The sequence below is a fragment of the Crocuta crocuta genome, unplaced genomic scaffold (genome assembly GCF_008692635.1).
Source record: "Crocuta crocuta isolate KB4526 unplaced genomic scaffold, BGI_CrCroc_1.0 scaffold30, whole genome shotgun sequence".
Classification (NCBI taxonomy): domain Eukaryota; kingdom Metazoa; phylum Chordata; class Mammalia; order Carnivora; family Hyaenidae; genus Crocuta; species Crocuta crocuta.
The window spans coordinates 10,080,701-10,085,974 of NW_027528345.1; the positions used below are offsets into that span (position 1 = coordinate 10,080,701).

At 48.6% G+C, this 5,274-nt stretch overlaps 1 protein-coding gene across 1 annotated transcript in view; it reads left to right on the forward strand.

The window, feature by feature from the left end:
* The first annotated feature begins 331 nt into the window (after positions 1-331).
* PRPF40B (pre-mRNA processing factor 40B) overlaps positions 332-5,274 on the forward strand; it is a 20,513-nt gene continuing 15,570 nt past the window's right edge. Inside the window, exon 1 of the mRNA XM_077753331.1 lies at positions 332-347. The gene's annotated coding sequence lies outside the window, so the exon portion shown is untranslated. The remainder of the gene's footprint in view (positions 348-5,274) is intronic.

Here is a 5,274-nt window from a genome sequence, read left to right on the forward strand (position 1 = left end):
CGAGCGCCCGTGCGCTCCGAACGCGCCAGCCGAACCGCTAAGGCGGGGAAGCGGCGGGCCCAGGTCAGGAGGCAGCCGGCGGAAAGGGCAGGAACGCAGGAGAGCCGCCGGCGCGCGCGGAGCTGGCCCGGGACGCGCGCTCAGGCCGCCGGGGCATCCAGGNGGAGGAAGGAAAGAGAAGGGTGGGTTTCTGGAGAAAGATCGGAAAAGGCGAAGGGGTGGGAATGTGGGAACGGAGGGACAAGGGGAAAGCTGGGGGCCACAGTTTCTCCTCCTGGGATATTTGGCGTGCAGCACGCCCCACCCCAGACCCCGTGCTTGTTTCCTCTGGAAGCCCTGGATACCCCGTAAGACCACTTGGAGACCCCTTCTCTTTCGTTTCCCCCTCATTGTCTCCTGAGGTTAGGAGGGGGCATTGTCTCCTGAGGAAAGAGAGGCTTCTGCCCCCATCCAGTGCTGGATAGTGCAAGAAACGAGAAAGCAGGGGACCCTTGGTCCCAACCCTGGCTCTGCCATCAGCAAACTGTAACAATTCTGTGTGACCTTGGGCAAGTCACTATCTTTCTTTGGGCCTCTGATTTCCCATCGGATTAAAAAAAGGCGGGGATGCATGAGAATGATACCCCAGATCTTTTCCAGCTTCAAGATGGGGGTGGTTCTTGAGGAAAGAGTTCAGGAGAATGGGTTCTAGGATGTGGGGAAGCAAGGGAAAGAAGGCTGAAGATGGAGGCGAGGCCTTCAGCTGGGGCTGCAGAAAATCCCCTGGGATGGGGGGGTGGGGGATGGTAGGCACAAAGCGTGCAGGGCTGGAGCGGGCTAGTCAGCGCCTCCAGAATCCTATTGGAGGGATGGAAGAACTCTGGAAGTCACACAGGAGGTTGAGACCTAACCCAAGAAAATGAAGACCAGAATAAGGTCTTCATTGTGAGGAGATGGCAGGATCAGACAGAAGCAATGGGAGATGTTTCTAGTGAGACGGCCAGTATCTTTGGGGAGTAGGAGGAATGCTAAGCCTGCTGTAGAGAAGTGGGGACTAGGATGGTCTTGAAAACAGGGAGGGGCTGGGGCAGTTTGGGGCAGCTGAAGCAGGTAGACTGCCGGGTAATCAGCTCGTCTCAGTCTCCGTGGTATTTTTCTTTTCAATGATAGCTACTCTTTCTGAGAGGTGTGCTTTCCAGCTTTCATTTTCCAACACAAATCCCCTTTAGGGAGGGAGTCAGACCAGGCCAACCTTGGGGTCTCCTGGAGGATTTCAGGATTGTGTGTGGATTGGGGTGAAAAAGAACACAGGAAAATCAGTTTGTAAGAAATAGCTGTGGCACCATCATCCTTGCTGGGAGGCAGCTTTGTAGAGTAGTTGGAAGCACAGGCTTTGGGGTCAGACTGCTTGGATTCCAAACCTGCCTCTGCCACTTAATCTCTTAGAACCTTGGTCAAGTTACTTCATCTTTCTGAACCTCAGTTTCTTTATTTATAAAATGGGGCTAACAATAACCTCTTAGATGGTTGCAAGGATTAAATGAGTGTTTGGCATGGTATCTGGCTCGTAATAAGCACTCAATAAATATTGTTAGGTGGTATTATTCCCTCTTTCCATGCTCTTCCTTCTGTCTCTCCATTCTTGCTCTTTTCTCTTGTTATTCTTTCTTCTGAATCTTTAGTTCTGAGATGCCCTTAGTTGTGAAGTCTGAGAATTGATTGCACCTTGGTGGGGGGGAGGGGGGGTTCGTTCCACTGTCAGGGGTGAACATATGATAAATGGTCTCTTCATCATCTCTCTCCAGCCCACAGATCTGTTTTTGTTCAAGGAAGACACAGGATCTCCTCTTTTAGCCCCATTTCCTATATCCCTCTCTCACACGAGTTACTTCAGAGTCTCATCCCAAAGTGTAATAAGACCCAAAGTTGTACAGGCAGTGCAGCAAGTGAGATGGGGCAGGGGTGTTTCAGGAAGGAAAGTGTACACATTGCACAAGGGAAGCTCAGGAAAGGGAGGGCTTTGGAATTTCCATGGTAATTTATGTCCATTCCACTGCTCTGTCCTCTGCGGGAACTGTCCAAAAACAGTCCAGCATCTGGATCCTGGCCAGGGGTCTCCATTCTAAGTTAACGATGGTCAGTGCTCGCTTCGGCAGCACAGATACCAAGTTAAAGATGGTCATATACAGTTCATTTTTATATTATTTAGATTTTCCCATGCCAGTATTTGATTCCAGTTCTTTTTCCCCAGCCATATAGACAGCCTCTGCCAGGCTCTTCCTCTCATCACAGGCTGCCTATACCCAGAGACTTTATACAAATGGACCTGAGCATATGCACACACATGCACACATTTGCCTGTTTTGGATATTTCAGGATGCAAAAATCTAATAAGGTTAAGGATGAGTCTGCATTTGATCACAGTACTTTGTATGCAGAGCCCTGACTAGACACTCAAGAGGAGGCTTAAAAGGAGAAAACACAATCTTGGAATAGAGAAAAATCTGAATAGAGAGACAAGCAGTCCTGTCTGGGAAACACCCAGCAAACATCCACAGGTCATTGGTGCCAAGTAGTGCAGCATTTATCCTGAGGGGACACAAGTAGGTAGGAGTGTGTATATGTATGTAGGATAATAAAGGTAATCTGAAGGGGGTGAATATTGGGTCGTCTTGAGCAAAGAGAGACAGTGGGATAAGAGGAACACGTGGCATAACCTAACAATTGCTGTGCAAAGAGGAGGGAAGCCATTGAGTCCGTCTGAGCCAAGAAGAGTAGATGAGCCTTGTTGAAAGGCTTTGAATGTTAGGTGAGATTCTGTAGGGTGAGCAGTAGGGAGCTATCACTAGTCCTCAAGGAAACGTTGGATTCTTACTGATTTAACCGACAAGGGTAGTGGGGAATATGCTAGAGTGAAAAAACAGACCTGTTCCCTGTGGCAAGGACTGTGCCCAGAGGGTAGGACTGGAGGGCAGACTGGATTGAGTCCTGGTTCTGTCCCTGACAGCAGTGGGGCATGAGACTGATAATCCCCCTTAGTTTTCTCATCTGAGAAAGGAGACTACCTTGGGTGGTTGCCAAAATACCCTCCACATCTGCCATTCTGTGTTTCCTGAATAACTACCACGACTTACTAGTGGCCGTGTTTTGTGGGACCTGCCAAGACCATTCAGCCATTAAGTCAACAAACATAAACACCTACTGTGTACCAGTCAGGGGCAGTGCGGAAAATACAGTGGGGATAGAATATCACAGTGAGCAAAAACAGGCCAAGTCCCTGCCCCTTAAAATTTAAGGTCTGGTGGAGGTAGCAGATAATTTCATTGATCTTAAGACTCATATTTTAACATTTCTTGTCAAAATACATCTTTCTTTAGAGACTATGCGTGTGCTTGTGTGTGGGAGAGGCAGAGAGAGAGTGGGAGAAAGAGAGTCTTAAGCAGGCTTCACACCCAGTGCCTAGCCCAGCACGGGGCTTGATCTGCCGTGAGATCATGACCCGAGCCAAAATCAAGAGTCGGACCCTTAACTGACTCAGCCACCCAGGTGCCCCAAAGATACATCTTAAAATCGATGAAGTATCATAATTTAAGTGGTGGCATTCAAATTTTATTAGTGCCACATAAAATAATTGTACAATCAACATGCAAATAACTATAAAATTCTAGTGGATAATTGCTAAAGGGGGAAGGTGCATGGTACACGAACATGCAAAAGGGGGCTCTGCTAGCCTGGTCCATTGGGTTGGGAGGAAGCTGTTCCTGAGGAGGCGATGACTGATAGATGAGAGACCTGTAGGTTAGGGGTGTGGGGTTGGCAGGAAGTTTGTGCCTGGCAAAGGTGCATGCGTGACGTGGGAGCACTAAGAGGAGGTGAGTGTGGCTGGATGGAGCACAGACCCAGGATGAGGCTGGCGCAGTAGTTGGGAAGCAAACCTCCCACAGCCTTTCAGGCCTTGGGTAGGGGTTTTGGTCTCTACCCTAAGAACGGTGGGAGCCACCAAATAATTTTAAGCAGGGAGTAACATGGTCGGAGATGCATTTTGATGAGCTTGTTATGGCTGCTGATTACAGTGGATGTGGGGAGATTGGATGAACAAAGGGGTGCTAGGGTGGAAGAGGAAATGGAGAGAAGTGGATGGAGTCAAGAAATGTGTACGAGGTACAATTAGCAGGACTCCATGATGTGTTGACAAGGAAGAGGGAGGTGTGGAGAATGACTCACTGGTTTCTTTTTCTTTTCTTTCTTTTTTTAAATTTTAAAATGTTTTATTTTTTTTAAACTTTTTTTTTTTTAAATGTTTTTATTTATTTCTAGGAGAGAGAGAGAGACAGCGTGAGCAGGGGAGGGTCAGAGAGAGAGGGAGTCACAGACTGAAACAGGATCCAGGCTCTGAGCTGGCAGTCAGCACAGAGCCCGACGCGGGGCTCGAACCCACGAACCGCGAGATCATGACCTAAGCGAAAGTCGGACGCTTAACCGACTAAGCCACCCAGGCGCCCCAAAATGTTTTATTTATTTTTGAGAGAGAGAGAGAGACCACGTGAGCAGGGGAGGGTCAGAGAGAGAGGGAGACACAGAATCCGAAGACAGGCTCCAGGCTCTGAGCTAGCTGTCAGCACAGAGCCCGATGCGGGGCTCGAACCCACAAACTGAGATCATGACCTGAGCCGAAGTCGGACGCTTAACCGACTGAGCCACCCAGGTGCCCTGACTCACTGGTTTCTATCTTAGACAACTGTATGGATGGTGGTGCCAATCTCAGATGGGCACCTTGAGCCTAGTAGGACCAAAGATGGTTATGCAGCATCTGGGAGGTCAGAGAGGATCCTGAGGCAGCTAGAGGTGGGCAAGTATGGCACAGAGAAATGGATTCCTCCCATATTGATTAGTTTCTGATTTCTCATGCTGAGGACGGTCTCAAGCAGGAGCAGCTCTGAATACGGCGCCAGAGTAGGTGAACACTGAGAGAGGTGATTCAAGTTGGAATAGTTTGGCTTATTCCCTTCTCTTCTTAGGACAAGATGGGTGGGAAGAGGTAGGACAGATATTGCTAGAGGTAAAGATTAAAATGCGTCTTTAAATGCTGAGCCTTCTCAGCACAGGGGTCATTGGGTAAGTAGGGAAATAGGGCAGCAGTGAGGTGTCTCCTCTTCAGCCAGCTACCACCTTTCCCTAGAACTCTTTCCTCCCTTACACCTTCTAACCTTCAAGCAAAAAGAAGGAAGGGCAGGACCTTTTGGCTGCATCTCCAAGCCTCAGTTCACTTAAAAAAAAAAAAAAAAAATATATATA